We start from the raw sequence: 23,299 nt of genomic DNA on the forward strand, positions 1-23,299 counted from the left end.
TATGGAACTCCCTTCCCAGAGAAGGTAGACTGTCACTCTTCCTACTTTCTTTTCACAAACAGCTGAAGACTTTTCTGTTTTGATAGGCATTTGATGATTGATTGTATAAGGCCTGTCCCTCTTAAACAATGTGCTAGATTTTGGTTCTTTTATGTGAGTGTGCGTGTATGTAATGGTGTGTGTTTTAATCCATTTTTTTTAAAATTTAGCCTCTTTTTAACTTTTGTATTTTGTGCATTTTTAAATTATTGGTTTTTAATTGATTGAAAGACACTGTGAGTCCCAAACTGGGGGAAAGGGAGGATATAAACAAATACATACATATATACATTTATATTACACATTTTCTATGTATTTATATCTCTGATGTTTGTTCTTCTTGCAGTTATTTAAGGCTTTTCCAGATACAGGATAATGTGATCAGTACATTGGACACCTCATTTGCCTTAAAATGCTTGCACAGGGGCAAAGGAACCTTGCACCATTTAAGAAGCCAGTTTCCTTTTTTCCACAGTTGCCAAGGAGATGTCTCTGGGAAAACTACAAGCTTTATTTTTCCAGTTTGTCTTCTGTCATTTGTGACTCCACATGCATTTCTTTGCCATGTCAGAAATGTCTCCTGGTAAGAACTCAGTTACTGAGGGTGCGATGGCCATTTTTAGCTGGGTGAAATGCAGAACAATAACTATTTTTGTCCCTTCAGTCTATTGGATAATTAAATACTTTTGATGAAGAAAAGGATCTGGCTGGCAAACCCCAAATTCTCTATATTTCATGAATATGGTTAGTATGAACTGGAGTGGATCTAAATAAGTTTATGATAACTCATGTTGGAATCACAACACTTATATTAGACAGATCATTCTTACTCCCATGTGTAGAACTGTCACAGACATTCTCACTCTGTAGTATGCCTCAAGGATTTGGTAGACTTTCTCCAAAATAAGCAGGTTTAGGATTGTAACCTGAAACTTGAGCAAGTTAACATGGCCAAGACTACCTAGCAAAGTGAAGGATTTTGTGTTGCTGGTGGTGGCAGTGATGGTGGTTTTACATCCACATAATGAACCCTTTTTAATGCTATGCATCCAGTATGGCACTTCATTACAGTTTTGATCTTTTTACCCATATTAAAGTACACTACCTTAAAAATAATCAGAAATTGAGCCCAGGATGACTGAGCATGTGCACCAAGTTCAGGTTTCAGCCTTTAAGCACCACATATCATGATAGTCTTTAACTGAGAACATGTTTAGCATTTTCTCAGGGGCTTAATGTGCAATCAGCAAGAGAAACAGGGTACCATATGACTCTTTGCCATTTAACATTCTCCCCTTTTATCACTCTGTGATGCCTTTAAAGAGCACATGTAGCTCTATTCTGCAGTCTTCTGGCACAGTAAAATGGCCTTAATAGTCAGTGCACTAATGAAAATAATGTTCCTGGTCTCTAATAGCTTAACTTTTAACAAAGTCTGCTGAGGACTTTAATGTTCCCTCCTTTTAAGAGAATAATATCCAAAGGGTCCTTTAGTAAGAAAAACCTTCCTGTACATAATCTAAAAGTAAAGTTGTCATGCCTTTTCTCTTTATTGTAGGGGGTGGGGTGGAAACAAGTCACAAATATGTCATCCTAATGAAGACTTTTGTGATTGTACTGTAATTCAGTTCCTGCTGCTTGCAAATGGAAAGCCACTTCTTCCCCATGATTTTCTAGCACCCAACAGAGCTAATGCAAAACTTGTAAATGCCTTCTTCAAAGCAAGGAATTTTGTCATGGCTGGATGGAATTCTACTTTACTGAGGTATTCATCAGGTTTTGGAGACAAGCTAATTAGATGTCTGTCTTTTGGTGGGAGGATATTAAGTTTTAAATTCTAGGGCACCTAAAGTTTGTACAAATCAGGCCATAAATCAATTAGACAAAAGAAGGGGGGAAACAAGTCAATTTTATTTGACTCCAAGACCCAGCCAGTTGATTACACTGAGAAAAAACAGGACTAGTTATTTTAACAGAAGGTTTGCTCTTGTAATTGATTAACTGCTACCACCCGGTCTATTGACCTTCACTAATTTGTTGTATTGCCTGTCATTCCTTATCTTGGCCTATGTAGAGAGCCTTTTAAGGTAAACATCACATTACTAAGGTCGGAGGGGAACTTTAACTGCCTCTGTAGATTGTTAACTTTAATTGCATACCTACTCAGAGGTTTTGGTTGATATCAATGTTCACAGTTACTATTTGAAGTTCAACAACATCCAAATCCACAAAAGAGCCTTAAATGTATCACTCTTTTGTAGATTTTGGATTCTATAGTATTTTGCTACATGGATGACATGGTTACCCCCGAACAGAGTTCAAGGACAGAAGTTTGTGATTATAAACTGGGAGCAGAGAGGAAGGAACTGGCAAGTCCACCTCTGAATATTCTTTGACTAAGGGCTCAGATTGGCAGCACTGAGTAACCTCTGGCCACTTCGGCCCCAGTTGGCTTCAGTCAACTATGGACCATGGTGACTGGATACCATGGTCCCATAGTCGGCTGCTGCTACAGCAGACCACCAGCAAGGAGTGGCTTTTCACCGCTCTTTTCTGGCTGGCTTTGTGCCACCTTAGGCAGCCACAGAGCTGCTTCTGGCTGAGCTGGGGTGTGCATCGTCTGCACATCATATCTCTGAAGTGCCCAGGAGCCATTCTTTTTGCCCATGTGTTTTGGGCTTCAGAAAGCCCTGGAAAGGTCATGGGGTCACCATAAATTGATGGGGGACTTGAAGGCACATACAAACAGAAGGGAACAAAAAGTAGGAAGACACACACCAAGCTGGCATAAAGAGACTGCAACTTTACTACATGAAATTTCCAGATTAGTGGCTAAAGATACAGTAGTGGAGGAACTGCAGGTTCTGGTGGCCTTTTCATTGAGTGGTAACAGCACATTCAGTGTACAGATGCTAAAGAAAGGTACTCATCTTGCTTTTCTGAAAGCTCGCATAACCCACCATTTCTAGTCTGAGAACATCTTTTGTTTAGAAAATGTATGGGATGTTCAGACTTGGACAAAATGTGCTGAGCTGTGGGAACACTCTACAGAACAAATTAGCTGCAATTGATTTACTGACTTCCTTGTTCCAGAAGATTGCTTCTCATAATACACTAATAAGTTTTTTGTTTTTAGGTCCTTCGTAAATGTGTTGCTCAAATGAAGAAGATTCTGACAGTGTTGCCTTGCAATCCCCTGCAGATCTCTTAAACCTGCATGCCAATTTCATTTTTAAAGAGCATCAAAGAGACTATGGCCTGTTACAGACTGCCAAAATAAAGCTGCTTCGGGTCTCTTTGGAGGTATGCTGTTTAAATGATGCATGCATCCTAAGAATCCAGAAGCTGCACCAAAGCTGCACTCCAGTGCTTAGGAATGGAGTGTGGTTTTGGCGTGACCTCCGGACTCTTAGGACCCATGCATCATTTAACTAGCATACCTCCAAAGAGACCCGAAGCAGCTTTATTTTGGCAGTCTGTAACAGGCCTATATAACTGTTAGAAATGTGCAATGGACTACAGAAAATACCACCCTGATGGGAGAGCTAGGACATCATTGAATATACAGTACTCTTATATGAAGATATTTTATGTGGAGTCTGCTAGAAGCTCTAGAGTAGAGATAGAAATCATAAAACCCTCCAGATGTTGTTGGACTACAACTCCTAGAGGTCCAGATAGCATAGCTACTGGTAAGGAATTTGGGAATAAAAATCCAGCAAATTCTGGAAGCCACATGATTCCCACCTCAATTTAGAGCTCAGAACAACCAATGGTTTGACAGAGTCTAGTATGTTGGAACATTGCTCTTAGTCAAGGTTGGGGTACTAGTGTCCCACCAAATGTTATAGGACTCCACTTCCAATTTATCTGTGTAGACCTAGAACTTACTCCTTTATGTATGTCGGGCTGTGTGCTATTACTAGGCACTGGTCAAAGGAGAGAACAGAATGATCAACCAGACCTACAAGAACTTTTTAAAAATGCTAGTAGTCGAGAGGGTGTCACGTGGTAAATTTCACCTTGGACATTTTTTAGAGCTAGATTGCTCTTTGCTGTACCTTGAAAGATGACTCAGGCTCACTTTTATTTTATCTTTATATTTTACCTTAATGCTTCCTAACCTACTTCTATCAGATGAGTTGGGCTAAAAGTTTCATAATTCCTAAGTGACACAGCTAGCTTTGCTGGCTGGGAATGGTTGGATTAATAATCCAACACATTTGGGAAACACTTCACTGTACAAAGTTGCTGTGTGTCCTTTGGCTTCACCTTGATCCTTAGACCTACCTCTCACTGATTTATCAGAGGTAGACATTGACTATATTTTAGCAAATGACCCTTTCAAAACCATAAATGATTCTTCTTTGAATGGTTTTTCTGTATGCAAATATTACTTTAATATTTAACTCTGCAGTCTCTTATCATTCCTGAAGGATACTTAGCTTCTTTTGTTGAATATATATTAACTTTCCTCCTTATAGTCTGACTTCTTGAAGTCCATTGAATTTTCTTTTGCTATTGTCCCTCTATAATTTTACTATACATGCAGTGTCATATCATCAGCATAGTTAATTAACACTCCATTTAAATTTTCTTCCAGCTCATTAATGGAGATTGAGAAATAATGCAATGAATTGCAGTCTCTAATTAGGTAAGAGGAGTTAAACATGTTGGTATTATGTTTAAAACATGCAAATGGGGGAAACTTTGCTTTAGTGCTATTTTTTTCCTATTTGCCCTATTAAGAATGTGAGTGAGGGAGTATCTCTTTGACAGTAAAAAGCCAATGAACCTCTCTATAGCCTGAAATCCTGACTTTACTTATCTGAGAGCCAGTTCTCTGACTTCGTTACGTCTGCTTAGATATAGGTTCATGCTGTTAATAACTTAAAACCCATAAGATTCTCTTTTCAGATCACACTATGTAAAGCCAGTACAGTATTAAGATGGCAATGCCTTAAAAACCAACCCTGGAGGCTAGAAAACATTTGCAATCTTTCTTGTACACCTTAATGACTAATTAATAGAAAGAGCTTGATAAATTTTCAGGTTCAAGAGTCTGGCTTCTTCTGAAGTGACTGCTTTTGTGAATGCAGTCAAGTTGAGACAAGAAAGTCATTGCCTTCAGCTCCAGAACTTTGATCCTGCTTTGACTGATATTGTAACACTGTGAATATTTCCAGGCGAGGGACATAAATTCTCAGCAGATGTACATTAAAGATGGGGCTGAGAAGACAGTGAACATATTTAGCCCTGAAACTATGTTGTTGTACCTTGCTCCCTCTAACTCACACCATTTGTTGCCCCTGGTTCCCCACTGTACCAAGATGGCTGAAGGTGATCACTGCTTATGGATAATGTCAAGAGTTTAAGGCTAATGTTTTTTTTCCCTGAAGTGATAAATCACTCTTGGTATCTATTCTGATGGTGAAAGCACAACACAAACAGGTAACAGAATAAAAAAAGGACTTAGATTGGCAGGCTGGACAATTTTCAGTTCCAGCTGAGTTTAGTATCATGATAATATGTCTATTTGAAAATCTGTTCTAAAATACTGAACTCCCATGTACAATTTCCACATTATAAGATTAAAAGAAACACAGTATCCTATCGCTCTCAGCAGGTTGAGAAGATAATGTGAGTTCAGTACTACAAGGTGTTGCTTCTTTTTTCCTCTCTATACCCAGTAGTAAAATAAGGATGTGGGAACTGTGAAGTTTCTGTGGTGCATGTCTACACTGATGGGGAAAAAAGAACTGACCTCACAGTGACCATTGGCTGGGCATATGGCGTTCTTGATGATTTGCAGGGAGGTTGCTGCAAATTCATAGCTAATGCAGTTTAGGAGGCTTCAATCCAATTTTCAAAAAGTCACACTCAGAACATCCGGGAAGAATCTTATGGAAATTCCATTTTCCAAATATGTTTCTACATTCCAGATGGCCTTTTCAGTGATGGCCCTGCGAATCTGGAATAGCCTTCCCGAGGAGCTCCGTTTGACGACCCCCCTAGAAACATTTAAAAAAAGGCTTAAAACCTTCCTTTTTTTTGTCAAGCCTTCCCCCCGATAAATGAAGTTGTGTATGTTGATGCCATTGATTCCCTGCCTTACCTTGCTGTATGACTGTGTTTTAAATTTTGTATAATTGGTTTTTATCTAGAGATGTTTTGTAATGTTTTTTTATGGTTGTAATGGTTTTCTACGGCTGTAAACCGCTTTGATCTGTGGAAAAGCGGTATACAAATAAAATTTATTATTATATTATTATTTATATTTTACCCCAAACCTCTTCTGAAAACCTAGATTCTCCTATGTATGGCCAGCACTCTGAGGCAACTTTGCTGTGGAGCTGGGGGCAGGCGGAGTTTTTGGTGGGCAGGACTGGTTAGGTCAAGTGATCCTGGTGTGTGCTGTCATTTTTTCCATCACAGTCTATGTTCAGCCATGAGATCAATGGTGAGGGACAAGATTGGGCTACTCCCTTCTTTGTTCTCTCCCCTCCTGAGAGTCACTTTTTAAAAATTCTCTTTACTCTCCCTTCCTACACTCTGATCCACTCCCCATCTGATCAGCATCTTTGTTTTTATTTCAGTGAACGGAATGCACACATTCCCTCTTCCTCTGCAATTATTTGCTCACTTGCTTGTGGAGAGATCTCATGGACTCGCTCTCACAATCCTCCCATCATCTGCTTGCTCACTTGTGTGGAGCTCTGCAATGTACGAAGGGGGGAATGTATGTGTGTACATGTAAAATACCATCACTCATTCACTGGGGCAGAAAAAAGGGGAAATGGATTAGATGGAGATGCATCCAATCAGAATGCAAGATGGTCTAGATTGACAGGCATGTAACAGCTATTGGTTGATAGGTTGATACATTCTGGGAAGGCAAACAAACAAACAGCAGGGCGAAGTGAGTTTGTCATGGGAAAATGTGTGGCCAGTTGGCCTTGATGTCACTTCACTGTGTGTGTTTGTGTGTAGCTTCTTTTTTTAAAAAAAATCTTCTTATTACATAGGTAAATCAGACAAATCTAACAATCAATTACAAATTCAGTACATCTTCATGAATGAATACATTCAATGGCTATTTTATTATATAATTCCTCATTATTTTCACCTCTTGTTTCCACTTATTTTATTACGTTTCCTTTGTAGCTTCAATGGATCACTGTGCGGTCATTGTGGCCCAGGAAAATGTGGGGTGAGGTGATTTTTTTGGCCAGTATAGACAACTCCTATGATAAAAAAAAATCAGGAATGGACAGTTTTGAGGAGTTAGAGGGGTCACATCAGCACCCAGCTCATTCTTCCCTCATTGCCATCCACATTGCCACTGCAATTGCCACTGAAGTTCTGTGGTAACTGAAGATACTCTATGGTGAAGAAACATGACAGATCTTCTTCTCACACCACAGAGTAGAATGGAGATGTAGAACATTTCAAAAGGACTCCATGGTATATCACCTTCATATAACATATTGCTGCACTGCTTTTTAGCAGCTGTGTTGCTTGCTGAAGCAGCAGGATGAGCTTGAAAAAGCATCAGGTCTCCATTTCTCCAAAACTTGACAAGATGACACTTTCCACTTCCACAGCTGTACCTTTAAGGAAAATTCCATTGAGTTAGAGAAATTAAAAGCAATGCCATATCTAAAATCAAAATTTCAAGCTTTGAGAGGCATTCAAAAACCATTTAGAAAGAGTTTTTCAAAGCATTTTATCATTTTGTTAATGCTTCACCTCAAGGCCATGTTGAATATCTGTGAGAAAGATGACTGTGAGGGCATGTTCATGGGTTTTTATCTCTGGGCAGTAGAGTAGTGGGATCAGTTACATTAGTTCAACTCATCTTAACCCTACATGACACATATATTTATATCAATCTTTGTTTTATTCCTAAACAATCTGATAGAAAATATGTGGCCCTTGAAACCAGAATGAAAAACAGTGTCTACAGCACAGAAATATACAAATCTATCTACAACAGTCTATTTACTTTGCATTGCTTTTCCACTTCCAGTTGAGGCCTAACTGTGGCACTGAAACATCCTGTCTAGGCAAAACATCCCCAATTTACCTTAGCACAATGTTCTACATACTGTAGAACTCCCAGTGCTTGTGCTGTCTGGAGGATTATGGGAGTTATAATCAAAAACATAATTTATATAAGCTCTAAGATAAAGGGCCAATACAGACTGGCACTTTATGCCAGCCTGGGCCTGAACTAGGGTTCAAATAGGGCTGAGCATGCACATTCTCAAGGCCCTTCTGCTGGCATCCGGGCACCATCTTGGTGCGTGCCCATCCATATGGGATGCACCATGATGCGGTGCAGCACTCAAATGGCGCTGGCTGGAATAGGCATCATCATGGCACATGAAAACAGAGCAGCTTCTTTTAGATAGCGGGTCAGTGTCACAGCATGCGGCTGCTGCGGCACCGACCTGGGGCATACAGGGGCAGCATTTAGCTGCCCATCTGTATTGCCCCTTAGTTAATGATAATACTTCATACTAAACAAGAGCTTTAACTCAATATTGATCACAATGTCCCTCTAAAATAGTCTGTTTGCTTAGGTTGTTTTTGTGAACCTTCAAGTCATTTTTGACTTATGGCAACCCTAAGGTAAACGTATGACAAGGTTTTCTGGGCTGGGAGTGTGTGACTTGCCCAAGGTCACCCAGTGGATTTCTATGGCCGATCTCCAGAGTTGGAGTAACACTCAAACTACTACATCACTTGAGTAGTCCTAATTATATGGGTATGTTGGAGCAAAGGGGAACTACTTTCACCGTAGAAATTATTGCTACAGTCTCCACTGGTGTCATAAACATGCACAGTAGGATAGATCCTGCTTCTCATCTTCTTCTAAGAAAATGAATAAAAGTTAGGGGAAGGGATTACCAGAAAGGGTAGGGTCAGCTTTACCAGAAATTGCTGGAAGGCAGTGTTGTGAGTCCTCTTGCTATTCCCCTCTGTTGAAGGATGATGCTGTGTCCTTATCTGGACACTTCTAAACTACCTTCCTGTCTCATTGTTGGCAATGGAGTAAGAATTCAATGTCAGTCCAGTTTTCTTTTGTAAGTGGAATAGAGAGGGAGGACTTTGAAAACTGAATTGTCTCTAATTTCTTTCTAAATTAAGGAAAATTAGAGAATTAGGCAAAAGACGGTGGGTGATATTAGTGCTATGTAAGAAAGTCAAACATCCAGAAGGCATAGAATTTCTGCTGAGTGACAAAACCCAGAAACCATTAGTTCTACAAGCAAGTTTTTCATGCCTTGGACTTGGTATAGCTATGAAGAAGTAATACTTTGTTAAGTGACTGAAAGAAAATGTCTTAATGGGAGCATGCTTTCATTCAGACCACCTCATACTTTCATTCCTGTAATACTGTGGTGTTACTCAGAAGGAATTCAAAGGCTGGCAGGCTTCATTTGTTTGAAATGTGATGCTTTGTATACAGTTGCTTTCTCTTCTTCATGGCATTGAAGAACATCATTGAAAATGTTTTGAGGAAGAGCTTAGCTGCAGCTAGGTTAAAAACCTTTAATGTATTGTTTGAACCAAGTAAGACTTGTTTCTTGAGAGCATTCTGGTTTAGAGTCTTCCTTGGAAATGATCTTAAGATGAGCCTTTTCACATTGGCTTAAATGGTGTCAGCACAGTTTCCACACTATGACAAAGTAGCTTATAAATGAGTAAATATATTGGCTTTTCCCTCCTCCCTCACCCAAGAGGCTGTCATCCAAACTGAAAAAAGGAAAAATCCAGCCACAATTCTCTACATATCCTCTGATCTTGACATTTTTATTGACTGAGGTAAAGATTCAGCAGAAAAATACTGCCTGCAGTTCTTTTAATGGTTGCTCTTAACCTGTTGTTTCACAACCTATCAGTGGGCAACAAATTACTGACTGTCCGTTGGATTCGTATGGTCCATAAAATAGATAAAACCATTGGAAGTGCACAGATTTTTTAAAAAGTGTTGGGGTTTAGACAGTGAAAAGGCTGTTACAGGGTTTTTGTTTTCAATTCCATTACAGGAGAGATGTACAAAAGTGCAGCCCTCCAGATGTTGCTGAAACTCCCAATGTTCATTAGCAATAACTTGGCTAGTAAGGGTTGACGGGAGTTGTAGTGTGATGACACCTAGCTGGTTACACATTGCCCATCTCTGCATTACACAGTATGGATCTCTTCATAGATCATCATCACCACTCTCCAAGTCAGAGAACTCTACTAAGTCATTATCTTTCAGGGTGCTGAAGTGACATGTCTGTTTACGCACCCGGGGCATATTGATCATCAGGTTGTTCTTGCTATTGAGCATATCCAGATCCAAGTCAGCCTTCTTGGCCCATTTCTGCCAAAAGTTGGGATCATCCAAGGCGATATCAGTCCTGTTCTCAGAGGTCACAAAGCTCGCCTTGGCAACGGTGGGTCCCTTCCCCTTGTTCTCAGTGGTAATGGTGGTGGTACGTCGAAGCAGAATTTGGTCAATATCTTCCTTACAGAAGTTTGAGCCCTCATCATCCTTTTCCATGATGGCAGCATAGGCCCCCTTGCGCAGTAGGTCCTTAATCTCCTTCTTTGAAAACTGCTGGATCCCAGCAATGCTGCCTTCATGCCCACTCATGGACTGCAGAACAGCCTTGTCCAGTCCTAGCTTGAGATTAGCTTTATCAAACATCTCACACTAATAGGAGTTGCGGGTAATGAGATGGTAAATTTTCACCGCTTTGCTCTGCCAGATCTCTTCATAGGCTTTGCATGATTTCATATATTTTATATGATAGGGTATACCAGTAGGTTTTTAGCCTGCTTTTTATGCTAAGTTTTGCATAAGGGAAACAGCACTACACAGAGATACCTTCAACCAGTGATTGTGAATGTTTTAGAGGCCGAGTGCCCAAACTGCAACCCAAAACCCACTTATTTATTGCAAAGTGCCACGTCCCTCTGGCTTTCTAGTTACAAACTCTGGCAAACCCTCTGCTGGGGTGAGGGCATGTGTGCCCACAGAGAGGGCTCTGAGTGCCACCTCTAGCACTCATGCCATAGGTTCAACACCACTGCCTTCAACTATCGTTATTTATTTAAGCTTTCTGGACCACAGAGCAATAGCTGACTTTTTTTAAAAAACACCTTTGATGAGTGATTATATAAGGTTCATCTTACACAATGTGTTGGATATTGATAATTATTGTACTGGTTTGTGTATGTTTTAATGATAAATGTTTTAACCTCGTTTTAATTTTTTTCTGATTGTTTAATTGTATTCTAACTTTTGAATCTTGTGGATTTTTATTGTGGAAAATTGTGGATTTTTAATGATTATTAAATACGTATAACCTGATTAGACTCCCAGTCTGGGAAAAAGGTAGGATAGAAATAATAACAAGAACAAGACCCTAAGTAAATAGCCCTCTGAAGAGCCCCTGCTCCTTCTCACTTCTGCCCCAGATTGATAATATTCCTTTATATTCCTCCCATAAATCCTGCTAGTGCTGAGAGCTTCTGAATACACCTCTTCCAGAAGCAGCACACAGTACTAAGCCCTATTCAGCAGTTTGCTTAAATTGTATAGATCTAAATGGATGGTGATGATCAGAGGAGACGGAGGCAAATATTCCCATGTACCTGAAAGTAGGCTTCCACTCACTGAATATGAAGTCCAGTATTGGCCAAACATAGTTCCAGAGCTTCTGTGATCAGAAACCCCGCCTGAGCAGGATTCCCAGTTCTCCTAAGCTTCCCAGACACTTAAGCTCTGTAGTTTCTTCATACTCAACCTACAAAGGTCTGTAAAATTGTTAGGTGTGTGCAAACATGAGGGGGAGAAGTTACATTCATGTCCAGGTTCATGCTAATCATGTAGCTCTACCTCTGTTCATATGAACACTTGAATAATAATAATAATAATAATAATAATAATAATAATAGGATTTATTTATATGCTGCCCAATTACTGGGAATCCAGGCGGCTTACAACAGAGGGGATAATAGACGGTTCCCTGCCCTCAGGCTTACAATCTAAAAAGACATGACACAAAAGGAGAAGGGAATGGTGGGAGGGGGAGGGGATCAGGTTTGGCATTCTTCTCTCCTTCTGAGGCCTGGACCAAGGCAGATGGACTGGAGGGAGGGCTCTTTTTCTTAATCGAGGCCGGGCCCGATGGTGTTGGGCCTGTCCTTTCACTCCTTCCCAGCCAGAAGATGACAGTTGGAAGGAGGGAGGGGAGGGCTCCTCCTCTTCAGGCCAGATGGCATTGGGCCTGTCCTTTCACTCCCTCTATAGGGCTTATAATATAGAGAGGGTCACATTAGTAAGATAGCAAAAGGCTGTAACTAGGCTTAGGATGTTGAATTCTGGCATGAAAATATTTTGATGATGATGGTGGTGATGATGATGATGACTGTTATTACAGTCCAGTTCAAGAGGTCTGATTTGTGGAGTGTGATATTGCTGCGGCATGATTCTTCAGCACTGGAACTGCAATATAACATCTAGGGGACAGCACATATTTCCCAACCCTGTTCTATATAGTATCTGAAACTGCCAGTCTTTCTCCATGTTACATGAGGTCATGAACCAGCCTGGAAGAGGACACATGCCAGAGAGAACCAGCTTCTGATATTAAATTCTCCAGCCTCTTCTATCTGTTTCATGAAATACAGTTTTGTAGGTGCTGTAGGCTATATTTCAGAGGAAGAAACTTCAAAACCACCTCTGAGTATTTCTTGCCTAAGAAACCCCTATGAAATTCAAGGGATCCCCATAAGTCAACTAGCTACTTAAAGGCACATACTACTCTGGCAATATGTTTCCCAGTATCAGCTATATTTTTGGATAAACTAAGCAGTCTTAAATTGATTACACTCCCATTCATGGGAGTGTAATCAATTTAAGACTGCTTAACAATAGTTTCTTTTTTCCAGTATACATCATTTGGCCAATCAATAGGGGGGGGAAAGTTCAGATATTATCACCATACCCTATCTGCCCCCCCCCCAATAGATACAATGCTTTCTCTTCTTCATTTCCTCTGTCTCCTTTTGTTTTAACAGGTAAGAATGTTTTCTCTCTGTACAGGAGCCTCAGCTTAGTAGTTGATGAAGACACTGGAAATTTAATGTTTCTAACCAAATGCTTAAATGTGAATTATTACTTCTTATGCATAATCCTAACTCTGTACCTTTAACAGAAAAAAAAATGAGACTGCAAAGGAGAGGGAGAGAGCTGTGAAGCCAGTAATGAATATCCTGGACTGTAGGTTTCTACTTCTATAATTCATGCAGCTGTTGAAACAGAATGCATGAATTTATATATGAAGACATTTTAGTTTATGTTCAATGCCTGAAAAGTTGGTATGAGAACAAGCCTTGTTTTTTGGCCTGGCATCAGCATGCAATGTCTTAGGTAGCTGTGTCCTGGCAGGGTGCATTTCTGATGACTACTTTGTACTCCTGGTCCTACTATTAGTTAGAATGAGCTAGCTGCCTCAGGCAGCAGATTTCAAATGTCATAAAAAACCAGAAAATTGTTATGCTATTTACTTGGATATTATTGTATTTTTATTGCTAAGGCTTGAGAGAGGTCATTGTAGGATTTTCTGGCTCAGGTGCCAAAACAATTTGCCTGGTTTTGTGTGCTGTGTGTTTCTTGCTCTTCAGGCAGCAAACTGTCTTGGGCAGGCCCTGTTATGACCCCTTTTAGAAACATTTTTACAGTGGTCTAAGGAATTCCACACTGTCCTGGAGAGATACTGTAACAGAAGCATCCTGGAAAATTAAAATAAGGGTTTCCTACAACTGCCAGCCTAGATTTAATCAGCATGTGGCTATATCTGTCTTCTCTTCAACTGCCACCAGATATGTCTGCTAAGAGGCATTATAGTGCCTTACAGACATAAGGGGTACTTCTAGACTGAGAAGACATATTTTTTCAGATGGGTAAGTGAAACCATGTGTACCAGTCCTGCAGATATGGGGATTGTACTGTGCAGAAGAAAAGCGTGTTTTCTCAGGTGGTGACCCTGATTATTTTTAGACAACACAACCGACAGTGAATTAAAAAATGGACATAAAAATAGTCAGTGCTGTTCTTCAGTTGAAAAGGAAGCAACATACCACAATGCAGATCACATTCTAGATACTCTCCTCCAGTTTGGCTAGTCTGCTGCTGGCCATGATGAGCTCCAGACTCCTCACAAAATGTTAAGTACCAGAGATAGAGTAGACTGCACCCTTTCCATGAATGATGTGACACCAAAGTGCTCTTCCATCATTTGATGCTGTATTGTAGCCATTTACACAGGATTAATTCTGTTTGTTTTGGGTGATTTATAACACCAAAGCCAATTTCTGCTGCATTTGGTGCCTGCCCCCACATTGCTGAGACAGTTTATCAAGACTTTTCTGTGCTTTCCCATTTCTGTTTATCAGTTAATGATCTGTGCGATCGAGTGGAAAGCAACAACAAAAAAGGAGCTAATAAAGGAAGCCCAGCTTCCAAAGGTGCTTGGAGTTTAAAGTTAGTCTTCTCCTTCTCTGTGAGCCAATTTCTAGGGTCTATCTGTGTCTAAATATCCTACTGAACTGTAACAGTTTTCCTATATGCTCTGCCAAAGCAAATATTTCCCTCACTTTATCTCTTGAGGCAAGCTGAAGTTCCATAAATTTCATTTTCTAGAGAAGCTTTCTGCTATGCAAAGACTCTTTGTATTTAAATCACGTCTGCTGTGCAGTTTCCCCCCTTCCTCTGTTCTTTGTCCATTTGTTGAAGACACACACAAATACACACTTACCTAACCTGCATGTTTTGTCATTCCCCCTTCCAATGTTTAATAATTAAAATGAAAACTAGGAGCAACTTTCATTCATCTTTGTCCAGGGTAAATGTCTTGAAATAACCTAGTCATGACATCATAAATGAATCTACATAAAACCACCTTCAAGACTTTCTAGTTCTTTTTCTTTTGATTTTATCTGCATTTTCATGGTTTTGCATCCAAATTCTCTCTCAAAATGTCCTGGGTTTTCCTCACTTTGTTGAATCTGCTGTATTGGGAACAGTTGATGTCTTTCTTGGCAGCTCCCATCTTAACTACCTCCAGTATAACAGAAATGCTCTTTGAATAAATTATAAAATGAAGGGGACTGAGGAATGGAGTTGGACTGGCTTCACCACTAGCAGAATGAGGTCATTGCTTCAGGCTTCAGATGCTGGGTAGTGGCAACAAGATGTTGAGAAAGAGTTGTATGCTCTTCAGCTTCCTCTACACTCCTTAAAGTAACCTGTTGATTTTCATTGTAGTGAAAGACAATGTCATACTTTCAGTACTGAAGACAGGTTCCTGTTGGGTTTTGTACACAGGATGGAAAGAAGCATCTCCATTCTTTGACCCAGGCAGTAAAATGTTTTGGGCTACCCAGAGAAGATAGTGGGTGTCTTGTTTTCCTTTTCTCTTCAATTTTCTCCTCTACCTCCTTTAACATAATACGAGAACTGGTAGGCTAAAGACAGCACACATTATTTGGACATTCACTATCCATCATAGGCATTTGAACCCAGATGCCATAGATTTCTCTGAAAGAATGGGCTGGAAATGTGGGTTGTTGCTGTTGCTGTATTATTGCCCTAGCTTTCAGTGCTATAAAGTGCTCTCAAGATAGTTCACACAATACAAAACAACACTAACTGAAAATATGAATAAAATACAAATAAAGGGGGTTTATTCTCAATACTCTCAATACTTTGAAGTGATCAAGTAAAAACGCAAAGGGAAAAATTGGCTTCTTAGAGTTCGTCAGAGCTAAGGCTCCTATATTACTCAGGTGGCCTGGTTTTCTAGACACACATACTCATGTGTGTTTGGATTTCAGACTTGTATTTCTCTTTCTGTTGTCTTTTTAACGCTTTTTAAAAAGCAAGGGCTTGCAGGAAATGAGATATAGGGCAAAACATGCACTTACCATTCTGCCCAATTCTTTTTGTTAGAAATAAGTCTGTCCCTGGCATTCACTATGTTTAGTCAATGAGTGGATGAGTCTCAACCCTTGGTATCTGCTGGGGTTTGGTTCCAGGATCCCGTCCCCCATGGATACCAAAATCTGTGGATGTTCAAGTCCCATCAAATACAATGGCAAAGTAAAATAGTGACCCTTATATCCCATAAAATGGGGAAATCAAGCTGGTTTTTTTAAATTTATGTACTCTCATGCGCACACACACACACACACACACACTGAATATTTTCAAGCTGTGGATGTTTGAATCTATGGGTAAAGAATCTGTGGTTAAAGAGAGCTGACTGTAATAGACTTTTAAAGACAGATATTACAACTGTAAACAGAACAGATTAACAGAACAGAGCAAAAGAAGAGTGACACATGCAACTAATGAGAGAAACAAGGGAAGAAGGCATTTTAATTAATTAATTAATTAATTAATATCCTGCTTTTCATCTAAGGCGGGCTACCGCCGCCGCCGCTTGCTCCGTGCGGGAGCCGTAGCAGTCACACCGCGCGGCTCCCGCACGGAGCAAAAAAGGAGCTCCAATATGGAGCTCCTTCTTGCGGCGCCTCTGTGATGTCGCGAGGCGCCGCTGGCGCATTCGCGACGTCATAGGCGCCGCGACATGTCTGGACGCTATGCGTCCGATACGTAAAGATGGCGGCGCCCATATGAACAGGGCGCCGCCATCTTGTACGTATTCTATACGTACTAGGGTTAGGGGGGTGCGGAAGCACTGACCCTTCCTAACCCTAGTACGTATAGAATACGTACTAAATGGCGGTTTGTAACCTGCCAATGATGGGATTCAAGGCATGGTGAAAGTGCAAGGGAGTCAAGAGAGGGGGAAGGAGGGCAGGAACTGAGAGAAGTGCAGTGGCAGAATGCCAAAACTAAGGGAAGGAGTCATTTTGAAGTCACAAATTGAGAAAAAGGACAGAATAAAAGGGAAGGGAGGGAAAAAGATGTACTGGCAAGCAGCAATGTCCCGTGCCAGGGTGTCACCTTGTGTGGGGGGTCGGGCTTTGGGGGCTGGGCTTCAGGACAGGGGTGGGTCTTGAGGTGGAGCCAGCAGAGCTCACTCTCAACTCCTTGGCCCATTACCAAAGAGTAAAGGTGCATGGGACAGGGAGTGGGGGAGGCACCAGGCCTTCTCCCTCCCTGCGATGTAGGGCAGGGACTGGGGGGGTGCTGGGCCCTTTTTCTCCCTGCCGCGTGCCACAGCGCATGGCAGAGAGGTAGGGGGCACTCATCGTGTGTCAGACCCCCTTTTGTGATGTCACCCCCTTCAATGATGTTAGCTGGTGCAGTCCGCACCCCCCACACCCTCCCAGTGATGCTACTGGTGGCAGGATACAAAGAGTAAGAAAGATGCAAGAGAGGGAGATGTAAGGGAAGGTGGGAGGTGCAGCAGCCGAATACAAAGAGCTAGAGAGGGAGGAATCATGTAATGAAGCAATGGAGAAGGAGGAAAGGGGATGGGATAAGGTAGCAGTACAGCAAGGCAGGGGCCTAGTCAGGAGATTTCCAGGAGGAGGGGAGCAGTCCAGTTCATTATTTCTGAAACTGCTTCTTGAGGTGGCCACTTCATAGTGCTCCACTGAGAAAGGGAGCTACTGTATTACGAGAGGATATAATTCACCTAATGTGAATTTTAGATTTTTGGGGGAAATAGATTCAAATAATGGATTCAAATAATGATAAATTCCTTTTAGAAGGCATAATTCCACGTTCATTTCTTTTAGAAGTGCCTTTGAATTGTTTGATCATACATAAGTAAGTAACTAAATGTGTAGAGGAAATACATGCATTTGTATTTATTAGGAATACCATTTCCTTCTGCAGTGCACTGTAGATGTTACAGATGAAGAACCTCTGAGAAAAACAAATGTGTGGCACCCCACACGAAAATGATTGACTCGGGAATTTAAGCACAGAATTTCAAAAATTTAGAACTCAAAGCCCTGAGTCTAGATGGAGTAATCTGTCAGTTTCAGTTTTTTCCACATTCATATCTTTAAAACCCCAAGTTCTTTCCCACCTGAATAAGAAGAAATGTGTGAGTTTTGGCAAACTGTTATTTAAAGTAAACAAACCAAAACAAAAATTTTACCCATCTAACTGCTTCAGAACAGGCTATAGTTAGCTTATTAATAAAAAGTAATTTTATAATTCCTTTTTAATGAAAAGGCTATTGTCTGTTACTACACCAGATGTTTGATAAACCAAGAACCAGATGCATAACTGCTAATACTTGTTAATCAATTTGTCAATCCTTGTGTTTGCCAAGGGGGTGTGTGTGTGTGTGTTAGTCCCTAAGAAAGTGTGCTGTGAGACTAAAACTTATGCAGTGCAAGAGCATAGGCTTTGTCTGAAAAATGACCCCTTGTAAACTTTATAGACAATACATCTACTTGTCCAAAATGACTCTCTTAGGGATCACAAGGAACGCCTTGCCAAAAGTAACAGATTTGAGAAGCAGACATATGAGATCTGAAACATTTTGCAGCTCATAAACAAAGCTGCTGGAACGAGAAGCAAAAAGGAAATGCAGGGTCTTGCTGTATTGCTTGTGGCAGCTCTGTGGCAAGGCGGGGATATTTACAAGCCTGTGATAGCTTCCCCTGAAAGCACTCTATGAATAATTCATGGCTATTTGGGGATTTGCAAGGGTTTCTTTCCACCCCTCCCTGGAATCTTGTGACATTGTAGTAGTAGACAGTTTTTTTTAAATGAAGTTAGCTGATACCTTCATATGAAGTCCCCAAAATATGATATTGTTTTATCTAATGCTTTTAATTCTGCTTCACTCCTGATATTTTTTCTCCCTTATCTTATAATTAGAGCTGCCAACTAATTAAAGTTCTAGTGGCCAATTAATTGAGCTGATTTAACTTAGCACTTAATCAGTTTGAGCAACTAAATGCTAGAGAACCTTGATAAATCTCTGGGGGCTTCCATGCACAGATGCTTGGCACTTGGATGTTCATGTCCTCGCAAGCAATGCTCTAGAGCAATGGTGCATAAATAAATGGATACATAATATTGACCTGGAAAAGCTTTTTCTAATTTTATGACCAGTTAACAGGGTACTTTCCGCTGCAGGGAGGCAGTTAAGAGGTATCTTCCTTGATCACAAAGAGCTACTGTTATATGGGGCAGCAGTGGTGTGATCTGTATGTGAATACAATTCAATGCTGATTCCATAAAAAGAGCAACACTTTTCTAATCCCAGCGATTATGGAAACCACCATGTAAATTTACTTTTAAACAGTAATTATTATTTCAAGCCACCCCAAAGTGTTAGGGACTATCATAGTTATGATTTTCCAAAAGTAACTCTTTACTTCCCTGCTTCTCAAAAGTTATTTTTACTTAAAAATAAATATGAGTTCATGCCCACCTCATTTTTGTCTCAAAACCCATGATAGAACATGAGGTAGCAGTGTGAAGCATGGGGCTGGACCAAATGGTGCGGCCTCCGCGAAGCATAAAAGGGCGCCATTTTAGGGTGCTTGGGGGTGCCATTATAGTCTTCATGTGCACCAATGATGTACACATGGCACAGCGCCATTTGGAGGTTGCGCAGCATGTACATCATCATGGCGGCCCCTGTGTGGAAGGGAGTGAGCCATGATGATGCCCAGACAGCACGGTAGGGCTCAGGAGCATGCAGATGCTTGGCTCTCCTGAGCCCTAAAATCAGCCCCAGGCTGGCTGGCGCATAGCACCAGTCTGTACCAGACCCATGTGATGTTTTTACTCCACCATTTTATGAGATTGCATGCTTGTAGCTCTAAAAGAAACTAAAAAGTTGTACAGTGCAACAAAAGGAGTTAGGCGATTCCTTGCCACATTTCAAGTAAACAAGTAACTTGTTTACAATTTTGTTACTAGAAAAATAATTCCAAGTAACTATTTATAACTAGTTACTTCTACACTCTGGCCTTATACACATAGTGATTATTTCACAGTGGTTTTCCTCTGTAAATAAATAAAATAATTTCTTATCCACTTCTTCCCATGGATTATTATGGTGAACAACAACAAATCAGCAATGCACAACGGTAGTTAAAATGTATTAATTAAAACATGCAACAATTTAAAAGGACAAATAAGATGTACACATTTTAAAACAATCTACATTTAAAATTCATCATCTAAATTCACAATTTAAAAACATCTGGATAAATATTTGGATTTGGGGAAAACTCTGTAATGTCATTATGTGAGAGTGAAGATAAGGACCAGAAAAGTTCTCTTTGGACCATTTTTAGGAGGAAAATTAACAGCAGGAACAGTACCCACCCAATATAAACCATTTACTGTCAGTATTCTACTCTAGGAACAGCGATGTGCCACTACTGAGTCCTTCGTTCCTGTCTCCCAAAAAAATTACAGGATAGATCTGGGTCCAGCCCTCTAAATCATAGAATCATAGAATCATAGAGTTGGAAGAGACCACAAGGGCCATCCAGTCCAACCCCCTGCCATGCAGGAAATCCAAATCAAAGCATCCCCAACAGATGGCCATCTAGCCTCTGCTTAAAGACCTCCAAGGAAGGAGACTCCACTACACTCCGAGGGAGTCTGTTCCACTGTCAAACAGCCCTTACTGTCAGGAAGTTCCTCCTAATGTTGAGGTGGAATCTCTTTTCCTGTAGCTTGCATCCATAGTTCCGGGTCCTGTTCTCTGGAGCAGCAGAAAACAACCTTGCTCCCTCCTCAATGTGACATCCTTTCAAATATTTAAACAGGGCTATCATATCACCTCTTAACCTTCTCTTCTCCAGGCTAAACATCCCCAGCTCCCTGAGTCGTTCCTCATAGGGCAAGGTTTCCAGACCTTTCACCATTTTAGTCGCAAATGAACAGTTGAGAAGGCAGAGCCTGGGGATTTTGGGAACTGGAGTCTCAGATGAAAAACTAACATTTGAAAGGCACTTATCCAATACAAATGTTGTTCTTGAATCTGCCAGGAAGTCTTCCAACAAAGGAGGAATGACCAGGTCAGACTGCTTGTCCATGTGGCCCAGTATTTTCTTGTCTGGCTGGTAATGGCTCTGCATAGTTTCAGGAAGAGTTTTTCCCATTATCTGAAGCCTGCTCCTTTTTAACTTCCAGGGACTGATGCTCAGAAATTTTGTGTGCAAAGCACATACTAATCATTGAACAATGATCTCTCCTTGAATGTGTGAGCAGAATGGAAGCAGTAACGTGTTGTGGAGGTTGTTGTTCGATTTATATAAGCACCCATCCACAAATATTTTCTGGGAAGCTTACAGAAATTAAATAGAATTAAAAGAAGAATGTGACTTAAAAAAAGTCATTGATGAGCACTAAAATGCGGCATTACAAAAAATCTTTTCAGGTGAAGGAAAACACAGTGGAATAGCACCTCAGTAGATATCACACCCACTGTTTCACCTGTTTCCTTGTTTTGCATCCTTTGTTTCTGGTTTCCTCCAGTTTCAGCCTTCAGAGAAGTACTCTTTAAAGACTTTTTATGCCTTTGTGAACAGATATGAAAAGCCACTGGTACTGAGCTAGAAGATGAAGCATAGCCAGCCAGCATCCTGACTAGAGTCCAGAGAATAAAAGCACTAATTGACAGAGTGATATACTGATGTTGATAATAGTTCTCCCTGTGGATAACTTTACCATTTACTAGCAGTACTAAGTTTACTCCAGAATTTCAAACAGTGGACTACTTTTAAACTGGTAATAACTTAAAACAGTGTTATAACAGTTGGGGCCTGCTGCTCTTCATTTTGTTGCTCTTCCTAATACACACATAAGGGAATTATTGTGAATACACTTCATTATATCACTCTGCCTCCTACATTTGCTTTGTGGAAAAGTGTCAGAAAGCCTTTCTCTCACAAATGTTTCAGCCCAACTCATGGCTCTGTTTTATCTGTAGATATTCTCCTTCCTTGCAACTTAAGCTTTCTACCTCCACCCTTTTTTTTTGTTCCCACAAAAACTAGGATAGAAAAGCTGTTTCTGGTTCTTAGTCCCTTACAAATCTCCCTCTGATCCTTTCCACTTAAATATGAGGAAGTGCAGAGACAACACACAATGCCCTTCTGAGGATATCTTGAAAGATTACAGTTATCCTTCAGAAAGAAATGAGTATCCTTATTGCCAGCGAGCATGACTCAATTTGCCCTAGATTTTGTTTTTCTGTAATTTTATATCTTTTATATTTAAAGGCGAGAGACTGAGAAAGTAACTCTAATCTTGCTTAAAAGCACAGCAGCTAAGCTGAGCTGAAAAGGAAATTTAACCATCTACATTTCTATACTAGAAAAACAACAGTGAGAAGGGAGGAAATGGAGAGGCAAAGGCTAACAAGGGATGGATATGAGCAAATATAGATACAGGTACTTCAGCTTTGTTTTACCTGGGGATGAAAATTACAAGGTTAAGCAAGTGGCTTCTTGGGGAAAGTGTATGGTCAGAATCCTGATGGCTTCTTACAATTCTGTTGAAATAAAGGCTCTTGCCCTTGACACCCAATAAATATGGAGGCATCATTGCTCAGTGATACCCAAACCAGGATCTAGGTCACTCAACAGCGAGCTTTAAAGCTGAGAGAATAGTTGGAGTGAAGGGCAAGAGTGGGTCATCAGGTCAATCATAAGGCCAGTCAAGAACCCACAGTATTTTAAAACATTTAAAAGATTTATTTGGAGGCCACAATAGTCTTTCCACTGCTTGAAAGCACCTATTGACAGCTTTTCTGAGAAGGTTCACGTTTTGATTTTCTGACATGAACACAGCATCCAGCTATTGAAAAGAGTTTTTAATGAGTAATCCTAGCTTCTTTCTAAAATCTTTGTGGACCATGGGAGGAGCATTTTCTTCTTTCCTTTCCTTTGATCCAAGGTCAACCATTTTTGTTGTATAACTATATTGAAATGGCTGAAGATCTCTGTTTGTACACAGTGATGGGTGAAGAGGAAGGGCAGATTTTTCCTCAGGGAAAGAGGAGTGTGAAATCATTACTAGCAACATACCATTGGGAATAAGAGGGACATAATAGCATCTGGTAGTAGAAAAGACCACCCAGTAATTATTGCTATGGATCAGATATGCTAGATTCTCAGTTTTTGTTCCTATTGGAGGTGAAGAATCTGAACCCCATGATGTCTGAGAACAAGATAAAGCAAATCAAATTTGTAGAGAACAAAACTAGGTTTTAAAGGTACTTTAATGTGTGTTCTTCTC

The sequence above is a fragment of the Sceloporus occidentalis genome, unplaced genomic scaffold (assembly GCF_023333645.1).
Source record: "Sceloporus occidentalis isolate IW3139 unplaced genomic scaffold, rSceOcc1.0.p SCAF_1, whole genome shotgun sequence".
NCBI lineage: Eukaryota > Metazoa > Chordata > Lepidosauria > Squamata > Phrynosomatidae > Sceloporus > Sceloporus occidentalis.